Raw genomic sequence first — 22363 nt, 5'->3', positions numbered from 1 at the left:
TGGGGTGAGGGGTCCTGCTCTGCCCTCCTGACTCCTGGAGATGGATGATGGGAGTCACACAGTCCCCCGATGTCTTCTTCACTATTGTGTACTCCTGTGGATGGAGAGAGACACTTAGGGAATAAACCCTTCAGGGGCCATGTGTTCTCCTCTGGCCCTCTCCTCCTGGTACAACGTGCCTACTTACCTTCTCATGGCTCCTACAACATGACTATTGGTCACTGGTCACATGACACATCACTCACCATACTGGGGGCTGATCTTCAGGTTCTCCATCACTTGGAGGGTCTGGAGGCCGTTCTCCAGGACCCTGGACTCTTCCTATCACTTCCTATGATGGATTCTCCTTCCCGATGTCTGACTTGTTACAGAATACAATACAGAGGAGAGAAATCTAGAAAAGTTTACCTCTCCGCTCAGCAGGGAGATGATCTCCAAGGTGAGGTCTAATATTCTTCTGCTGATCTCCTTCCTGTCCATCCTTGGTGGTTCATTCAGGAGAAGGGTCGTATTGCTGGTTTTCTTCATGACGCCTCCAAAAAAAGGAATAAAGGTTCATCAGTGAGTCCCATGTCCCCGATAATGAGGCCGAGAGAAAGTACAACTCATCCCGCAAAACTCAGACCCTCATAAAGCTGCACTGAGGGGAGACTCTGAGCTCCGGGTGGATCTAAGATGTAAATGATGGAAACCGGAAGTATTTCTCTTACACATCTATGGTTCCCCAGCTTTCCATGGTGCAGTAAGGGGGCAGGACGGGCACAGCACATAATGACTCCAGTCAGTGCAGATACACAGCCCCCTCCCCCCCTCCCCTATTTTCTCACATTCCTGATTACTATCAGACATCAGAAGTAGTGTTGAGCGAACTTCTGTTTTAAGTTCGGCGTCTAAAGTTCGGCTTCCGGTTAGCGGAGAATCCCGATATGGATTCCGAATTCCGTTGTGGTCCGTGGTAGCGGAATCAATAATGGCCAATTATTGATTCCGCTACCACGAACCACAACGGAATTCGGAATCCATATCGGGATTCTCCGCTAACCGGAAGCCGAACTTTAGACGCCGAACTTAAAACAGAAGTTCGCTCAACACTAATCAGAAGTCATCAGTGATCCCTCAGTGACCTGCACCCAGTAGAAACACCACAGTCAGGTGCAATACTAGGATGTAACCACCAGAGGGCAGCCTGATACTGGAAAACCATCACATACAGCCAGAGGTTACTGGAGTCACTGCCCGATAACAGCCGCAATCTAACACTGGAGAAAGAAAAAATACTAAATATATTTAACCCCTTAATGACCGCTGATGCTGGATTTCTAGGGCGGTTATTAATGGGCTTTATTCTAGGCCGCTGTGTTTCTACAATGGACTAATACACTCAGCAGGGGTCTCCTGTGCAGGACAGAGCGGGGGCTGGGCTCTCACATGACAGCCAGGCTCCTGCTCTAACGGCCCGGGTCAGCAGAAACACCGATCCACGTCCTCCATTACATGTCACTGCACACACTGCACATGACGGCTCTTACCCTGTGATATAAGAGGCTGGTGCTCCTCCATTACATGTCACTGCACACACGTGTATACACTGCACATGACGGGTCTTACCCTGTGATATAAGAGGCTGGTGCTCCTCCATTACATGTCACTGCACACACGTGTACACACTGCACATGACGGCTCTTACCCTGTGATATAAGAGGCTGGTGCTCCTCCATTACATGTCACTGCACACACGTGTATACACTGCACATGACGGCTCTTACCTTGCGATATAAGAGGCTGGTGCTCCTCCATTACATGTCACTGCACACACGTGTATACACTGCACATGATGGCTCTTACCCTGTGATATAAGAGGCTGGTGCTCCTCCATTACATGTCACTGCGCACACGTGTATACACTGCACATGACGGCTCTTACCCTGTGATATAAGAGGCTGGTGCTCCTCCATTACATGTCACTGCACACACGTGTATACACTGCACATGACAGGTCTTACCTTGTGATATAAGAGGCTGGTGCTCCTCCATTACATGTCACTGCACACACGTGTATACACTGCACATGACGGCTCTTACCTTGTGATATAAGAGGCTGGTGCTCCTCCATTACATGTCACTGCACACACGTGTGTACACTGCACATGACGGGTCTTACCTTGTGATATAAGAGGCTGGTGCTCCTCCATTACATGTCACTGCACACACGTGTATACACTGCACATGACGGCTCTTACCTTGTGATATAAGAGGCTGGTGCTCCTCCATTACATGTCACTGCACACACGTGTATACACTGCACATGACAGGTCTTACCTTGTGATATAAGAGGCTGGTGCTCCTCCATTACATGTCACTGCACACACGTGTATACACTGCACATGACGGCTCTTACCTTGTGATATAAGAGGCTGGTGTCCTCCATTACATGTCACTGCACACACGTGTACACACTGCACATGACGGCTCTTACCTTGTGATATAAGAGGCTGGTGCTCCTCCATTACATGTCACTGCACACACGTGTATACACTGCACATGACGGCTCTTACCTTGTGATATAAGAGGCTGGTGCTCCTCCATTACATGTCACTGCACACACGTGTATACACTGCACATGACAGGTCTTACCTTGTGATATAAGAGGCTGGTGCTCCTCCATTACATGTCACTGCACACACGTGTATACACTGCACATGACGGCTCTTACCTTGCGATATAAGAGGCTGGTGCTCCTCCATTACATGTCACTGCGCACACGTGTATACACTGCACATGACGGCTCTTACCCTGTGATATAAGAGGCTGGTGCTCCTCCATTACATGTCACTGCACACACGTGTATACACTGCACATGACAGGTCTTACCTTGTGATATAAGAGGCTGGTGCTCCTCCATTACATGTCACTGCACACACGTGTATACACTGCACATGACGGCTCTTACCTTGTGATATAAGAGGCTGGTGCTCCTCCATTACATGTCACTGCACACACGTGTATACACTGCACATGACGGCTCTTACCTTGTGATATAAGAGGCTGGTGCTCCTCCATTACATGTCACTGCACACACGTGTACACACTGCACATGACGGCTCTTACCTTGTGATATAAGAGGCTGTGCTCCTCCATTGCATGTCACTGCACACACGTGTATACACTGCACATGACGGGTCTTACCTTGTGATATAAGAGGCTGGTGCTCCTCCATTACATGTCACTGCACACACGTGTATACACTGCACATGACGGCTCTTACCCTGTGATATAAGAGGCTGGTGCTCCTCCAATACATGTCACTGCACACACGTGTACACACTGCACATGACGGCTCTTACCCTGTGATATAAGAGGCTGGTGCTCCTCCATTACATGTCACTGCACACACGTGTATACACTGCACATGACGGCTCTTACCTTGTGATATAAGAGGCTGGTGCTCCTCCATTACATGTCACTGCACACACGTGTATACACTGCACATGACAGGTCTTACCTTGTGATATAAGAGGCTGGTGCTCCTCCATTACATGTCACTGCACACACGTGTATACACTGCACATGACGGCTCTTACCTTGTGATATAAGAGGCTGGTGCTCCTCCATTACATGTCACTGCACACACGTGTATACACTGCACATGACGGCTCTTACCTTGTGATATAAGAGGCTGGTGCTCCTCCATTACATGTCACTGCACACACGTGTATACACTGCACATGACGGCTCTTACCTTGTGATATAAGAGGCTGGTGCTCCTCCATTACATGTCACTGCACACACGTGTATACACTGCACATGACAGGTCTTACCTTGTGATATAAGAGGCTGGTGCTCCTCCATTACATGTCACTGCACACACGTGTATACACTGCACATGACGGCTCTTACCTTGTGATATAAGAGGCTGGTGCTCCTCCATTACATGTCACTGCACACACGTGTATACACTGCACATGACAGGTCTTACCTTGTGATATAAGAGGCTGGTGCTCCTCTATTACATGTCACTGCACACACGTGTATACACTGCACATGACGGCTCTTACCTTGTGATATAAGAGGCTGGTGCTCCTCCATTACATGTCACTGCACACACGTGTATACACTGCACATGACGGCTCTAACCTTGTGATATAAGAGGCTGGTGCTCCTCCATTACATGTCACTGCACACACGTGTATACACTGCACATGACGGATCTTACCCTGTGATATAAGAGGCTGGTGCTCCTCTATTACATGTCACTGCACACACGTGTATACACTGCACATGACGGCTCTTACCTTGTGATATAAGAGGTAGGTGCTCCTCCATTACATGTCACTGCACACACGTGTATACACTGCACATGAGGCTCTTACCCTGTGATATAAGAGGCTGGTGCTCCTCCATTACATGTCACTGCACACACGTGTATACACTGCACATGACGGCTCTTACCTTGTGATATAAGAGGCTGGTGCTCCTCCATTACATGTCACTGCACACACGTGTATACACTGCACATGACGGCTCTTACCTTGTGATATAAGAGGCTGGTGCTCCTCCATCATGGCCTCCTTGTACAGATCCTTGTGTCCTTCTATATACTCCCACTCCTCCATGGAGAAATAGACAGTGATGTCCTGACACCTTACAGGAACCTGACAACACAATGACACCGTCATCACCCAGACCCCTCCAGTGCTGTTATTGGAGAATTTCCCAGCATTCCCAGCAGTGTCACCTCTCCAGTCAGCAGCTCCATCATCTTGTGGGTGAGCTCTAGGATCTTCTGCTCATGTATCAGGGGGTGAGGGGGAGGCTCTGTGATGGGGGGAGGGGTCCTGCTCCGCCCTCCTGACTCCTGGAGATGGATGATGGGAGTCACACAGTCCCCCGATGTCTTCTTCACTATTGTGTACTCCTGTGGATGGAGAGAGACACTTAGGGAATAAACCCTTCAGGGGCCATGTGCTCTCCTCCGGCCCTCTCCTCCTGGTACAACGTGCCTACTTACCTTCTCATGGCTCCTACAACATGACTATTGGTCACTGGTCACATGACACATCACTCACCATACTGGGGGCTGATCTTCAGGTTCTCCATCACTTGGAAGGTCTGGAGGCCGTTCTCCAGGACCCTGGACTCTTCCTATCACTTCCTATGATGGATTCTCCTTCCAGATGTCTGACTTGTTACAGAATACAATAAAGAGGAGAGAAATCTAGAAAAGTTTACCTCTCCGCTCAGCAGGGAGATGATCTCCAAGGTGAGGTCTAATATTCTTCTGCTGATCTCCTTCCTGTCCATCCTTGGTGGTCATTCAGGAGAAGAGGAGAGAACTGGAGGAGCTGGAGGCTTCTAGTACTGCAGGCGCCTTTATGAGAAGAGGAGAGGAAATCATCCAGGGGACAAGACCAGATGTCACCTCCAGAACCGCACTTCCCGAGCCTGGAGGGGCCCCGCTTCTCAGAGCCCCCACCACATGGATCCCAGGGGCCCCAACATGGAGATCTCTGGTGGCTCCACAGGAGATAAATGTCTGATAGATGCAGGTCCCACCTCTGGGCTGTGCTCAGCTGTGTCCAGAACTCCTAGAGAAGAGACTGGAGAGAGCTGAGCTCAGGCCGGGCCCCGCTCCATTCATTCTCCTCCTGGAGGCAGGGGCCCCTCACCAGGACAGTCAGGGGCCAGCGAATGATGACAACCCCCACTATCCCCACTACTCCTCCCCCATCATACTAAGCTGAGGAGCAGAGAAGGATTCCTTGTGTGTAATGGAGGAGAATCTCCAGAGGTGACATGTCTGAGCTCTCCACCACACTGTCTCCTCACAGCTCATCTTACCTGCAGGCTGGAGGAATGGCTGATACCAGAGAGAACAAGAGCCCTGACTACCGACCAGGACCTGCCCAGTATCTGCTGCACTGCCAGAGCTGAAGGACCTGGGGTGACGTCACCGTCATGTGATCCTTGACTATACAGTTTAGCCCCGCCCCCTAACCTGATCACATGACGGTGACGTCACCCCAGGTCCTTCAGCTCCACAGTGCAGCAGACACTGGGCAGGTCCTGCTCTGGGCTACAGGACATTTATTTTATATAGAATCCTGTGGTGATTTTTCATTAGTTTTTTTAAGATTACCTAAAGAAGTTTTCTCAAAAACTTAAAAAAATAAATACAGAAGGGCAGGAAAGGCAGTTAAAGAGAACCTGTCACCAGGATTTTGTGCATAGAGCTGAGGACATGGGCTGCTAGATGGCCGTTAGCTCATCTGCAATACCCAGTCCCCACAGCTCTCTGCGCTTTTATTGTGTTAAAAAACTGTTTTGATCCATATGCAAATGACCTGATATGTGTCCTGTATCCGGAGAGGAGTCCAGCGGAAAGGAGCCCAGCACCGCCCCGCGTCCTCCGAATCTCCTCCTTGCTGGCTGACGTCACAGAGCTGGAGCGCCGAAATCTTGCGATGCGCGAGCTAGCGCATGCGCAGTGTCGGCATTATGTTCATTCCCTGTACTGGCATCAGCACAGGGAACGAACTACGCATGCGCCAGCTCGCATTTGGCTCCGGGAGAAGTATATAGTGGGCTCAGCGTGCATGTTGGTACTTGCATCCCTGGATCCGATGAAAGCTGTAATGGCACCGGACGGGGTTAAAAGCAGAGTGTGCTTGGCGTGCATGCTGACCTGCATTCCCTGGACTTTGTGTGGCTGTCATGGCCCATAAACAGGTAGGTACTAGTGTTAGGGACCACTCCATAGAGGCGACCTTGACGTGGTGAGTGGCTTATTACGCTTTGGCCAAAATGTACACCAATGTCTCATCCAGCATGGAGGCAGGGCAGAGTGCTGGTTGCAGAGTGCCATTGCATTTGTGTTTTTGCGTTTGTATCTGTATTTCGCCATAGTGATGTGCACCTACATACAGGTTGTGCTGACTGTATCCCCCACATTTTGTCTTGAGCTTTATCCCTCAAAACTTCCTCCCAGTGAAGTGAGTGGAGAATATTATTACCCATTTTAGATTTTTCCATTTATGGTTTTATCGCTATTGTTTTTAGTATATCTTATATTGAGTCACATTAAGGCTTTTATCTATATCCTTTTAGCTATACCTACCATAATTTATTGGTTGATTATTGGTTTCTTTTCCAGATAGATCTGCTATTAGTACTATTTGTTCAAATAGGGGTTCACCATTGTACCTAGATTGGCGCCTCACATTGTGGTTTTTCTTTTCTTTTCATGGTTTCATTATATGTATGTGCTGAACTAGTTCACACTACAAACCACATCAGGGAGCCTCTCTAATATTCTATTTTGTCCGCTTTTTACCTACTATTTCATTCTCTCCTCCTCTGGCGCCCTGCCAGTTAATTATATAGACTTCTTGGATTGCTCCGAGTAAGTCTTGTGATTAACCCTCTACATCTTCTTCTCTTTTATCTGTTCCTCGGGGTGAACACATGCCATACAGTGTACTCGGGACAGGGCATCCACGTTTCCCTGCAACCGGCCTGCCCTGTGTTCTACTGAGAACTTTTAGTTATGTAAGGACAGGAACCACAGGAGTGGTTAGTCACCAGGCGGAATGTTCTCCCCAACAAATAATAGCGAAGAGACTCGAGTGCCCACTTGATAGCCAGGCACTCTCTCTCCACTATAATATACTGGGTCTCGACTGGGGTGAGCTTATGACTAAGGAAGATAATGGGATGCTCCTCCCCGTTGACTTCCTGAGACAATACAGCACCGAGGCCTACTTTGAAGCCATCGGTCTGTACTATAAACTCCCTTTTGAAGTCGGGCATCACCAAAACCGGGGACCTGCACAGGGCCGACTTTAAAGCGCAGAAAGCCTCTTCTGCCAGATCATCCCAGCAAACCATCACTGACTTGTGTCCCTTCAAGAGCCCTGTCAATGGCGCGGCACTGTAGAAAAGTGGGGGACAAACCTCATGTAATAGCCCACTATTCCCAGAAATAACTTTACTTGCCTAGTGGTGATAGATCGGGGCCAATTTCGTATTGCCTCTATTTTGTTCACTTGGGGTTTGATGACTCTGCGCCTAATGACATACCCCATGTACTTAGTCTCCTTTAACCCTATCGCACATTTTTTTGGGTTAGCGGTTAGTCCCGCCTTCTGAAGGGAGTCTACTACAGCCTGCACTTTGGGTAGGTGACTTTCCCTGTCGGTAATGTGAATAACAATATCGTCCAGGTAAGCTGAAGCGTACCGACTATGTGGACGCAGCACAATGTCCATAAGCCGTTGAAAAGTGGCGGGGGCACCATGTAGACCACCTTGTACTGATACAACCTTTCAGGTGTGATGAAGGCAGTTTTCTCTTTGGCAGCCTCCGTTAAGGGCACCTGCCAGTACCCTTTCGTGAGGTCCAAAACAAAAAAATACTGGGCTTGTCCTAACCTCTCGATAAGCTCATCCACCAGGGGCATGGGATAAGCATCGAATTAGAAAATCTTGTTTACGAAAATCGTTACAGAACCGTAACGTCCCGTCTGGCTTGGGTATTAAGACTATAGGACTGGCCCACTCACTTTTAGACTGCATTAACTGCACTTCCTCCGAGATGGCTTGTCGCCAAGCCTCGGGTACCCGGTATGGTTTTAACTGGACTTTGGCCTGAGGTTCCATGACAATGTCATGCTGGATTGTGGAAGTGCGCCCAGGGAGGTCCGAGAACACATCCGTGTTCCGACTAATGCACTCCCTGGCCTCCTGAGCCTGTTTAGAGGAGAGACTGTCAGCAACTTTTACAGCGGCAACCGCTTCCCTTGCATCAGATATTTATCAATATATTTATTAATGATCTTGTAGAAGGCTTGCATAGTAAAGTATCAATTTTTGCAGATGACACCAAACTGTGTAAAGTAATTTACACTGAAGAGGACAGTATACTACTACAGAGCGATCTGGATAGACTGGAGGCTTGGGCAGATAAGTGGCAGATGAGGTTTAACACTGACAAATGTAAAGTTATGCACATGGCAAGGAATAATGCAAGTCACCCGTACATACTAAATGGTAAAACACTTGGTAACACTGACATGGAAAAGGATCTAGGAATTTTAATAAACAGCAAACTAAGCTGCAAAAACCAGTGTCAGGCAGCTGCTGCCAAGGCCAACAAGATAATGGGTTGCATCAGTGATGAGAACATATTCCTACCACTTTACAAATCGCTAGTCAGACCACACATGGCGTACTGTGTACAGTTCTGGGCTCCTGTAAACAAGGCAGACAAAGCAGAGCTGGAGAAGGTCCAGAGGAGGGCAACTAAAGTAATAACTGGAATGGGGCAACTACAGTACCCTGAAAGATTATAAAAATTATGGTTATTCACTTTGGAAAAAAGACGACTGAGGGGAGATCTAATTAATATGTATAAATATATCAGGGGTCAGTACAGAGATCTATCCCATCATCTATTTATCCCCAGGACTGTGACTGTGACGAGGGGACATCCTCTGCGTCTGGAGGAAAGAAGGTTTGTACACAAACATAGAAGAGGATTCTTTACGGTAAGAGCAGTGAGACTATGGAACTCTCTGCCTGAGGAGGTGGTGATGGTGAGTACAATAAAGGAATTCAAGAGCGGCCTGGATGTATTTCTGGAGCGTAATAATATTGCAGGCTATAGCTACTAGAGAGGGGTCGTTGGTCCAGGGAGTTATTCTGATTGCCTGATTGGAGTCGGGAAGGAATTTTTTATTCCCCTAAACTGGGGAAAATTGGCTTCTACCTCACAGGGTTTTTATTTTGCCTTCCTCTGGATCAACTTGCAGGATAACAGGCCGAACTGGATGGACAAATGTCTTTTTTTCGGCCTTATGTACTATGTTACTATGTTAGATAAAGGGGCCAGAACTTCCCCTAGAAAATCCGGACGCGGGCTGTCCTCCGTAGAGGTTTCCCTATCCTTTCACGGCTTAAGTAAATTTAAATGGTAGATCTGTTCCAGGTTTTGCCGCCCTGGCTGGTGTACTGTAATGCAAGGCACCAATGAAACAGACCAGTGAGGATGAAGTCAAAGGGGTTTATTAACAAAATAAACAAAGTCCAGGTAAACTTCACTGTGCAAATATCAGGCAAACAAAAAACGAAGGAAAGCCAGGAGTAGTCCCAATCGGTGCATAAGTCTCTGTGCAACTTGCCAGGTAAACGGATGCATCATGGAAAGTCCCGGGTCCTGGGTCCCACTGGAACGGACGGAGTCCCAGCAATCTTCAGTCAGTAGCTAGCAGTAATGACCTGCACCTGGATAAGGAAGGATAACAGTGGGCACTGACTAACCTGGGAGGCCACCTTTTATGTGCCTGCTAACAAATCCCAGGGCGCCAGGTCTCCACTCCCCATTGGTCATGATCCTGCCCTACACCTGTGTACAAGGCTTTGGTCGATCATTAGTCAATTAGACCAATGCCGGCCCCCTAATCTACTTTGAACTTGTGGCCAGGTGCTATTCCCTTTGCTGGTCGGCGAAGCGCATAAGAAGCGCGTACGCGCGACCGCGTTTCCCCTTGTGAACCCATTTTAGAACGTACACGCGTTTGCATGACAGGCTCTGCAAGAGTGCACGAGCGCATCGACATGGACATCGGAATGGAATCCGCAATAGGCACCGGAGACAAGCTCGACCGAAGCGCACTGCCACTAGCCCGGCCAAGCTGTCCCCGAAAGCCATGCGGTCTTCCTCTCCAGCGCACATGCGAATGCATCCCCGCGTCGGTTCGCAAAGGGGTCGGAGCTGGTGTATCAATGGAGACACGCGTAACCTGTCCCGCAGCTTCATGAGGTCCCTTTTTGGTCACACCGGAGTGCGAGACAGGTGAGGATCTTACATTACCCCCTGCTCGAGGAGGCGGCTCAGAAGACTCCAGGCAAGCTTTCCCCGGATTATCCCGGTGGAAAGCTGCCACCAATTCATTTGCATGCACCTGACGAGCAGGTACCCAACATCTCTCCTCTGGACCAAAGCCCTTCCAGTCTATCAAGTATTGGAGAGACCTCTGGACAAAATGAGAGTCCAAAATCCTGTTCACCTCGAACTCTGGCACCCTTTGGACTTCCAACGGGGGTGGAGTCTGAATGAAGGGTGGAGTGGGGTGGAGTGGGCTGCTGATTTTAGAAGTGATACAAGAAAGGTATTCGCTCCTCGAATCGACGGTGGAAGAGCAACCTTGTACGTAACTCGGTTGATCTTCTGCATCACCGGGTATGTACCAATGAATCGAGGACCCAACTTGGAAGATGGCTGATGCAGGGGAATGTTCCGGGTGGAAACCCACACCTGATATCCCACCTTAAACTTTTGCTCTATAGTGCGATGACAATCAGCAAATTTCTTCTGTTGCGGCACCGCACTGCGGAGACTCCACTGAACCGACGACCAAAAGGGATGTCTATCCTCGAACCATTGATCCACCAACGGTGAATCAGTGGAGGACCCGGCCAGAGAAGAGAGCCTTGGATCCCTTCCCCCCACGCACCTGAATGGAGACATCTTAGTGGAAGCATGCTCAGAGTTGGCACATCTGCGCACAATGAACGCGCGCACGAATATGCGCATGCGCTAGTTCCGTCCCGCATGCGCATTATCAACCAAGAGATGCTGATATACTAAAGCTTTTGGCACGCGCATGAATGTGCGCATGCGCAGATTCTGTCCCGGAACGCCTGCGCAATTTGAACCACGAGACGCCGATATACTACAGCTTTTTGTGCGCGCACGAAAGTGCACTGATTGATGTGCATGCGCACAGGAGTTAGGGTGATGCTGACTTACTGGCGTGACACTTTGGGATATGATGACCCTACATCCCACCAGCATTCCACCGGGTGTTCTAATGTAAGTGCTGATTTGTTGATTTGAAAGGATGCTTTACCCTGTATCATTTTACATTGTTGTGATTTGTTATATTTGTGGTAGCCCCTCCTACAAGGAGGGTATTTAAGCCTGGTAATGAGCTATTGTCAGTTGCTTGAAAAAGACCGCTCTGGTCGAAACGTCGCATGAATTTGATGGAATAAAGGATACAAAGAGACAAGAGAGTGCTGCGGTTTCTTTAACCACTAGATGCCAGAGTTGTTATAAGTCACCTCCATGAAGGGTAGATGCGCGGCCCATTCCTCCTGGCAGTCTGACACGAAGCACCGGAGATATTGCTCCAGGGTCTGGTTAGTCCTTTCCGTCTGACTGTTGGTCGTTGGTGAAAACCGGAAGAGAAAGACAACTTTATACCCAACCGGGAGCAGAAAGAACACCATAGAGATGAATTGAACACCTCTATCTGAAACAATATCATTCGGCACTCCATGTAATCGAAAGACATGATTCAAAAACAGATTTGCCAATTCTCTGGCCGAGGGCAATACAGGAAGTGGGATAAAATGGGCCATTTTACTAAAACGGTCCACCACTACCCAGATTACTGTACTTCCAGAGGACCTTGGCAAATCTGTGATGAAGTTCGTGGAAATGTGAGTCCATGGAACCTGAGGAATGGGTAGTGGGAGCAAAGAACCAGAAGGAGCGGACCGAGACAGTTTACATCAAGAAGATAATCTAAGTCCCTTTTAGAGACCCTCGGGATATAATTTGCAATTTATATACGGTCTGTGGGACCAACAATCCCTTTAGGGGTCCCTAACTAATAAAAATACAATATTATCTTTATTTAAAATGTACAGTCGTGGCCAAAAGTTTTGAGAATGACATAAATATTGGAAATTGGAAAAGTTGCTGCTTAAGTTTTTATAATAGCAATTTGCATATACTCCAGAATGTTATGAAGAGTGATCAGATGAATTGCATAGTCCTTCTTTGTCATGAAAATTAACTTAATACCAAAAAAACTTTCCACTGCATTTCTTTGCTGTCATTAAAGGACCTGCTGAGATCATTTCAGTAATCGTCTTGTTAACTCAGGTGAGAATGTTGACGAGCACAAGGCTGGAGATCATTATGTCAGGCTGATTGGGTTAAAATGGCAGACTTGACATGTTAAAAGGAGGGTGATGCTTGAAATCATTGTTCTTCCATTGTTAACCATGGTGACCTGCAAAGAAACGCGTGCAGCCATCATTGCGTTGCATAAAAATGGCTTCACAGGCAAGGATATTGTGGCTACTAAGATTGCACCTCAATCAACAATTTATAGGATCATCAAGAACTTCAAGGAAAGAGTTTCAATTCTTGTTAAGAAGGCTTCAGGGCGTCCAAGAAAGTCCAGCAAGCGCCAGGATCTTCTCCTAAAGAGGATTCAGCTGCAGGATTGGAGTGCCACCAGTGCAGAGCTTGCTCAGGAATGGCAGCAGGCAGGTGTGAGCGCATCTGCACGCACAGTGAGGCGAAGACTTTTGGAAGATGGCCTGGTGTCAAGAAGGGCAGCAAAGAAGCCACTTCTCTCAAAAAAAACCCATCAGGGACAGATTGATCTTCTGCAGAAAGTTTGGTGAATGGACTGCTGAGGACTGGGGCAAAGTCATTTTCTCCGATGAAGCCTCTTTCCGATTGTTTGGGGCATCTGGAAAAAGGCTTGTCCGGAGAAGAAAAGGTGAGCGCTACCATCAGTCATGTGTCATGCCAACAGTAAAGCATCCTGAGACCATTCATGTATGGGGTTGCTTCTCATCCAAGGGAGTGGGCTCACTCACAATTTTGCCAGAAAACACAGCCATGAATAAAGAATGGTACCAAAACACCCTCCAACAGCAACTTCTTCCAACAATCCAACAACAGTTTGGTGAAGAACAATGCATTTTCCAGCACGATGGAGCACCGTGCCATAAGGCAAAAGTGATAACTAAGTGGCTCGGGGACCAAAACGTTGACATTTTGGGTCCATGGCCTGGAAACTCCCCAGATCTTAATCCCATTGAGAACTTGTGGTCAATCCTCAAGAGGCGGGTGGACAAACAAAAACCCACTAATTCTGACAAACCCCAAGAAGTGATTATGAAAGAATGGGTTGCTATCAGTCAGGAATTGGCCCAGAAGTTGATTGAGAGCACGCCCAGTCGAATTGCAGAGGTCCTGAAAAAGAAGGGCCAACACTGCAAATACTGACTCTTTGCATAAATGTCATGTAATTGTTAATAAAAGCCTTTGAAACGTATGAAGTGCGTGTAATTATATTTCACTACATCACAGAAACAACTGAAACAAAGATCTAAAAGCAGTTTAGCAGCAAACTTTGTGAAAACTAATATTTGTGTCATTCTCAAAACTTTTGGCCACGACTGTACACACAAGAAAACCCATTGTTAAAATTATCAGAGTGCAGTGAAGTATGGAATGGGCTATTTTTTGTTATTCCTGGTTGCTGATGGCAACCTTATATTTATTTATTTATTGATGCCTGTAAGGTGCATTACTTTTGTCACTCTACGGGGCCACATTGATCGATTAGTATAATCGTCCTTTATTCATAGATGTGTATATTGTTGTTTTCATTTTCTCTATTACTATCTATCTGCCGTGGAGCCCTAACACTGAAGTACGCGCACCATATATACTGTATCAGCCTGTCCGAGCATACACTGTATCTATTTGTATCAGAAGCTGGGAGGAGGTTCCAGGATTGGCAACAATTCGCTATCTCCTCAGGTTTGTGCTGATGCCCTACAGGTTGATAGATAACACAGGGGCGTGCTTCAGTCTCCTACTGGTGACTGCTGTTGTTTTCTCAATGTAAATTGATATATAGTCAATATGGAATACACCGGGCACTTTGTCCCTCACTACAAGCTACCTGTGGCTGCCTATGCCGCTCGTAATGCTCCTGGATCTACTCACTGGCTCTATCTAAAATTAGCGCTACACTAATACACCCCTCCCGACATGTTTCGCCACATGCGTGGCTTAGTCAGGGAAAGTGGGGTATAGGCGTGCGCGTGCTCACAATGACCTCTTTTTGTATGACGGGAAGTCACACCCATCCCTCCTCTGCAGCCACTGAATGTTCCGCTGCCTCTAAATGGCATGTTACAGGACCTATCAGAGAGGAGCGCGTCATCTTGCGTGTATACTATGCGCTACTTACTCTGTAGGACCATCGCAGGTCCTGTCGGACCGGGGCGCGTCATCTTTACATGTATATTGTGCGCTCCTTGTTTTGTAGGTCCATCGCAGATGGATCCAATGTTGTGGTTACCTCCCCTTTGGATGACGTACCTCCTCTTTTCTCCATGCCCATTAACTCGTTCCTGCCGGTCACTCAGAGTCACTGATGAGGGTATATGAAATAGTTCTGTATCCACCTCCATGTATAGTTCTGTATCTACCTCCTTACTTTTCTGCTTTTTGCATATAGGATAGATGATGTATCGATCTTCCACCAGAAACTATTTATAAAACGCAACACAAGTTGCTGTGAGTCCAATTATCCTCTAGGTTACCACATATCTATTTCAAAAGCCCATCTACTTCAATGATAGTTGTACATGGCGTTCTATAGTCGGTCTGTGGAGGATGTATTATTATTAGCCAGTTCGATTTTATGATTGAATAATTCTATTCAGAGGTAACTCATCATTACTCAATTTCTCCTACCTATATATTATTATTTTTTTTTATATTTATAGGGGCCATTTTCACTAGGGCGGACAATCGTTCTGTAATCTACAGTGTCTGCAGACACTTCACAGTACACAGGAGTTGTGACCTGTATTTCTGCATTATTGTTATTCTTATGATAAGCTGGATGGAATGTGCTAACTTAGCCTATGAAAAAGGGTCTAATTACGTTTTCTCTTGTCTACTTCTGTGACATTCTTATATTTATATGCTATTTTATCTATGCACGACTATGTCTATGTTAAATGAAAGCCGTAAAGGAAAAGCCTTTATTTAGGCCTCTTGGACTCAAGGTCTGTAATTTGTGTATCCATTTGGCTTCTTCCTGTAAGAGTTTCTGATCTAGGTTGCCACTCCTTGGTCCCAGAGTCATCTTGGTCAGTCCCCAAAATTTTAGGACTTCAAGATTCCCACCGTGGGCATATGTGATGTGCATGTAGAGTGACGTGTCTTTGCCTGTATTTATGGCGCTGATATGCCCTGATATCCTCCGTCTTAATTCCTGTGTGGTTTTACCCACATACAAATTTGGGCAGTTGCATGATGCGACATAAATGATGCCGCTGCTGCGGCAATTGAAAAATTCTCTTATTGTGTATTCACGTCCATCTGTTGGATTTTTGAATTTCTTTACTCTGGGTACATATTTGCAAAAAGTGCAATTGCCACACGGGAGGGAACCTATGATGCTGGATCTTAACCAATTTGGGTTTATGTTTTCTCTTTTAGGAAGGAAGCTATGGACAAGCTTGTCCCTAAGGTTTTGTCCCCTTCTGTACGTGACACTAGGATACGGTGACAGCACAGTGCTCAACTCTTCATCACTGGTAAGTACCTTCCAATGTTTTTTTAGAATTCTCATTATCTGTTCATTGTTAGGTACCAATGCAGTCATAGGTACCAATGCATCTTATCCTTTTTTCCTCTTGTATCTGATCTTTTCCATGTTTTTTAGATATTAAATCCTCCCTATTGGCACTTTTGGCACGATTAAACGCTTTTTTAAGGCATTTTCGTGGATAGCCTCTAGCTCTAAATCGTTTAAAGAGCTCATCCGCTTCCTTTTTGAAAGTTTCTTCTGTGGTGCAGTTTCTCCTCGCTCTTAAATACTGCCCCACAGGTATTCCTTTCTTCAGGGCCGTTGGTGGAGGAGACTGTTTGTCGAGGTTGGCTTACGGTAGATTTCTGTTAGTATCTGCCCATCCACTCGTTTCTGGATCATTAGATCCAGAAAGCAGGTTTGACTTTGATGGATTTCGAAGGTAAAGTGCATCCCTATCTCATTGTGATTCCTGTTTCTCACCCTCCCAAAATAACAAAACATCATCAATAAATCTACCCCAAAATAATATGTGACTAGTGAAATGTGCAAGTGTGTCTGAAAAAACTCTAGTGTCCTCCCACCACCCCAAAAATAAATTTGCAAAAGTCGGTGCACAAGGAGTCCCCATCGCGGTCTTTCATCTGTTGGTAAAAGGTAACGTTACATAGGAAATAATTGTGAGTGAGGATGAATCTTAACAAAAGGATGACAAAATCATTGTGTTCGTGAAAGCTAGTGCTCTTGGTGTCCAGAAAGTATTTGGTGGCTTTTATTCCTAGCTCATGTTCGATGTTACTGTACAAAGCCTCCACGTCCAAGCTAGCCAGATATGTGGACGGAGATAGTGAGATTTCCCTAATTTTGGTCAGTACATCAGTAGTGTCCTTTATATGGGAAGGTAGTGATGCAACAAATGGTCTCAGTATCTCATCTACATATTAACTGGCTGGTTGGCTTAGGGAGTCATTCCCTGACACTATCGGGCGCCCAGGTATTGGATTTCTCTTTTTGTGCACCTTTGGCAGTGCGTAAAATGTAGGGATAGTGGGGCTTTTGTAAAGAAAATCAAACTCTTCTTTAGATATCAGACATTGATCTCTAGCTGTCTTTAGAATTCTTTTCAGGTCCTCTAGGTACCTCTTAGTTGGATTTTCTTGTAAGCTCTGATATATTTCCCTGTCCATTAACTGCCTGTCTACCATTCCTTCATAATCTTCCTTATCTTGGACCACTATATTGCCCCCTTTATCGCTTGATTTCAGAATTATATCCTTGTTTGCTCTCAATTCTTCCAAAGCAGTAAGTTCCTGGTTTACATCGAGCACACACACTACATGCCTGGATGTAGGCCTTAACATCCACGGACATACTGGGCCACCAAACGTGAAGTTTAACAAGGGCAAGTGTTTTCTTAACACCCAGATGCCCTGTAGACTTGGAGTTGTGAAGCTGTTGGATAACCTTTAACCGAAGGTTAACTGGTACAAATCACCGCCCCTCGGGCTTGTTGGGCAGCCAGGACAAGTCCTCCATTAACTTTGTGGTCCCTAGGGCGGCCAGAAAACATTTAGTTGGAAGAATAGTCTCTGGCTCAGAGCTCAGGATGGAAGCAGCCTCAGGCAAGCAATGGGACATAGCATCTGCCTTCACATTTCTAGAACCTGGCTTATACATAAGGCGAAAATTGAAGCAGGTGAAAAACAATGACCACCAAGCTTGTCGGGAGTTGAGTTTCTTGGCAGTCTCTAGGTACTCTAAATTTTTGTGGTCAGTGTAAACCGTAATGGGATGTTCTGCACCCTCTAGCCAATGTCTCCACTCTTGAAAAGCCAATTTTACTCCCAGAAGCTCTCTATTGCCGAGACCTAGAACCACCAATGATCCCCAACCAGCACGGATCATTGCTAATTTTGACGCTGCCAACGGTGCTATTAGGGAAGTCCTGACTAAATACTGGCCCATTTTACATATGGATTCCGACCTATCTGACATCGTGAGTAAATATCCCTCGGTTTCCTACAGACGGGGTAGGAGCCTGAGGGACCGCCTCGTCCGTAGCCACTTCTCACCACCAACTAAGGGCGGCTGCTGGTTGGATCGCAAACCGATTGGCATCTTCAAATGTGGGAGATGTAAGGCCTGCAAATTCATCTCGACTGCAAAAATCATCACCTGCTCGGCCACAGGTCCTCCCTATCAGGTTCGCGACTTTGCCAACTGCGTGTCGAAGGGTCTGGTGTATCTTTGCCAGTGCTCCTGCCCACTGGACTACGTGGGCAAGACCATCCGCGAGTTCAGGAGGAGAATCCTGGAACATATTAATGATGTAAATAAGAAGGAGCCAACCCCGTTGGCTTTACACGTTAATGATTGTCACGGGGGAGATCCCTCCGTTCTCCGTTCTTGAATTGGTACCGCCCTCCCCACGTGGAGGTGACTGGGACAGACGTATTTTACAAAAGGAGAGTGAATGGATACACAGGTTCCGTTCACAATCTCCTCGTGGTTTAAACGAACGCCTCACCTTCTCATGTTTTTTATGAGTCATATTTTTTAACCTCCTTGGTATTATTCCATCATTAATAGGCTGATCTCCATTCATTTTATAAGCATCCATATGTTACTGGCTTACTTTCACAATACACTTTTTAGGGTCCTTACTCTGTCTCTGCTTCAGCTCTGGCCTCGCGCGGGGACTCTTCCTGTTATGTCCCGTTCGCCATTGTGGCCATCCGTGAGGATATTAAGTATCCCCCACCTCTTAGCCTGGGTACGCAAAGTACCTGAATGTTATATCGATCATGGTGTGGCCCTCTATCAGTGCACACCATCTATCTGGCACCTGTCATCATCAGGGTTGTCAGTCTTTTATTATCATGTTTTGAGTATGTATTTGCCTTTTCTATTATTATCCAAAATTTCTTGCACACATTTCTTTTCCCCCTTTCTTTCGTTTCCCTCGTCCTCCACTTCTCATCCCCATCATTTATCATCCATATGTGGCTTGTCACTATATCTTTACACAGCTGTGTACCTCACTTCTGACAGCGCTGCATACCCGACCTGGCTTCTTCCGGTTTGCGTTCCACGCTGGGACGCATGTTCATCCTCGATCTCAGGATGTCTGCGGTCCACAGACCGGATATCCGGCCGGCGGCGCTCCGACTGTGATTCTCAGGCGTGCGTTCCATACTGGAACGCACCCCTGACGGCAAACGCACAGCAGTGGCTGATGATGGAGCTTACTTCACCTGGCGTTAGGTAGGTCGTCTGCGGCACCTCCCTTCTGGTTTCCCGCCCCCCGCATCTCACAAAGGGGTGGGTATTTATAGGATGGAGGTGTCCACCATCGCCACCCCAGACCCCCTTTCTTTATCTGAGACGGCATCATGTGAGTACTTACCTCTGCGTCTATATGTTTCCTGGATGGTTCGTCCACAGGCTTATCAATATAGCCCCTCTTTCCATCCCCAGGTCTCGGTTGGGTTGGCAGCCCTGTATCTTAGGAGCCACACCCTGCATTTTTATCTGATACCAGAAATACATATCAGGTACTGGATTCGGTTCCCTCTTCATATAGCATAGCCTTGCGAGGCTACTTAATACCATCTCCATGGTCAATATCTTATCTATTTGCAGTTATACCGATTGTGGCCTGTGGTCAATATCTCTGATGTTGCTCCCGTGTGCTTATGCATTATTCATGAGGTTGCGCTTCTGTGACTCCAGGTAACTTGATCCTCTATTTACGTATGTATGAGTCACACTCGGAACTAGACCTGTATTTTTATGAGTTACTTCTTTGACGCATGTATCACTTAATCTTTGTTCCATTCCCTTTAGAGACGAGTACCTTGTATGTATTGAACTTGCCTGATTGCCTACCTCATCTTCAGTGACTGTATGTATTCAGTCCTTATTTGATTTTCATTTACACAGTTTTTGGGTCTGGTGTATTTTATTGAATCTCCCTAACGTATTTACTAATTACGCCTTTCTACGGGGCCTACTTTATATCCAGCGGGCTTCCTATATGCAGTACGGGGCCCACGTATCTAATTGATGGGCTCCTCATATCTACTTTGCGTCTATGTATTTCGCTATCTCCATATATCCACCTCGTATTACCCCCTGATGATCCCACTTTGTGGGTGAAACGCGTCGGGTTCGTTTCTGTATCTATAACATATTATTATAGTATCCTTTTGGTTCGTTGTTTGTGCGTATGTTCTGTTTGCGTATTTTTAACTTCTAGGTGGACCCTATACCTCCTGGCATTCGGTCACGAGGGATGTATATAGTGGACACCATTGTGTCTCTATTTTTGTGTTTGTTTTTTGCTAGTCATTCATCGGGTGGCCACTTTAGGTGCCAGCGTCACTCCACCTGTCACCTTCAATAGGGCCAGACAGGAGTCTGAGGCTAGGTACGAGGACAGGGAGTCCCCACCATCAGGGGACGTCCCTGGGCATAGGACCAGTTCAGGGCAGTACTGGCAGGGTCACCGTCCCTACCATTTACCCAGTAAGCTGGACCCGGTTGTGGCCCACCCGATTTTGACTATTTAGGTATAGTTCTCTCATTAAATTTAGACATTGCATTATGTATTAGGGTATTGCTGCTGGACGTGTTCAATTCTACCTGTTACCCGTATTCTTTGTTACATCAATATCGTTTCTTGCTGGACTCTCGATGTCATAATTACACTCGGCTGGAGAGAGCTTCCGAGAGAAGAAGGCACAGGGATGTAACCTCTCAGAGACCCCAGAATACTGTGAAATAACTGCCCCAACACCCACCTCGGAGGCGTTGACCTCGAGGACAAAAGGTCAGGAAGTGTCTGGATGAGTAAGGATTGGCGCAGTGCAAAAGGCCTGCTTTAGCGTCTCGAAGGCTCTGTCTGCCTCTCTCGTCCACTTTGAAGGATTAGCTATCTTCTTAGTGAGGTTTGTGAGAGGTACCACTATCGCAGATAAATTCTTAATAAACTTGCGGTAGAAGAAACGCTGCAGTCCCTTCAGATCCTTAGGCCGAGGCCAATCCAAGACAGCAGAAAGTTTGGATGGACCCATAGCCAGTGCCCTTGCTCAGATAATGTACCACAGAAAATGCTATTCCATTACCTCAACTGGGAAAGTTGTCTTTTTCTCCTTTATAGTATGACAGTGAGACCTTATCCTCGCTCTGAGTGTCTGCCCTGTTTCCGCCACATAAATAGAGAGATGGGAGAGATATGGTCTATTGGTGTCTCATCTTAAATTTCCTAGTTCTTCCCATATGCACAATGCTTATTCTTCTCTCTTCTGTAACTTGCTACGCGTCATAGAAGGTGATGAATGGAAGACCGCATTCAACACCAGGGACGGGCATTACGAGTATCTCGATATGCTTTTTGGTCTCTGTAATGCTCCTGCGGTCTTCCAGGAGTTTATCAATGATGTCCTCAGGGATTTCTTAGGTAGATTTTTTGTTGTCTATTTAGACGCCATACTAAGAGTATAAGAGTAGACAGCACTACTCACTGAGATTTCTCAAAAGGACCATTCGTTGGCGGTGCCTGCAGTGTTGAGTCCCGGCCTGCTGGACTCCCAATTGTCAAGAAGATTAGAAAAAAACGGTGTCCTTGTCTTCAAAAAGTTTCCTTATTTATTTGCACCAAACAAGCAATATAGGATAATACCACCAAAAAATTCATCTTCTTATTGGCTTTTTAAGGTCCACGAATAAACTAATATGTTAAATTATGTGAAAATGTTTCGATCCTATGTGAATTCTTTCATGTGCCAAAAGATTAGATTTTTGGGTAAAACCTTTCCCACATTCAGAACATGAATATGATTTCTCTCCTATGTGAATTCTCTCATGTGTAACAAGATTTATCTTTAAAAGATTTCCCACTTTCTGAACATTAATATGCTTTCTCTACTGTGTGACTTCTTAAAT

At 46.5% G+C, this 22363-nt stretch overlaps 1 long non-coding RNA gene across 1 annotated transcript; it reads right to left on the bottom strand.

Annotated features, from left to right (window-relative positions):
• Positions 1-48: 48 nt before the first annotated feature.
• Positions 49-4584, bottom strand: LOC120991203. Its single transcript, XR_005776556.1, has 3 exons — positions 4529-4584; positions 409-533; positions 49-94 (listed from the first exon to the last, which is right to left on the bottom strand). It is a non-coding gene; the product is annotated as an uncharacterized LOC120991203 (long non-coding RNA).
• Between the last annotated feature and the right edge of the window lie 17779 nt (positions 4585-22363).

This window comes from Bufo bufo, chromosome 2, assembly GCF_905171765.1.
Source record: "Bufo bufo chromosome 2, aBufBuf1.1, whole genome shotgun sequence".
Lineage (NCBI taxonomy): Eukaryota > Metazoa > Chordata > Amphibia > Anura > Bufonidae > Bufo > Bufo bufo.
Note: the sequence above shows the minus strand (reverse complement) of the source record. Positions and strands in the feature narration are given on the sequence as shown.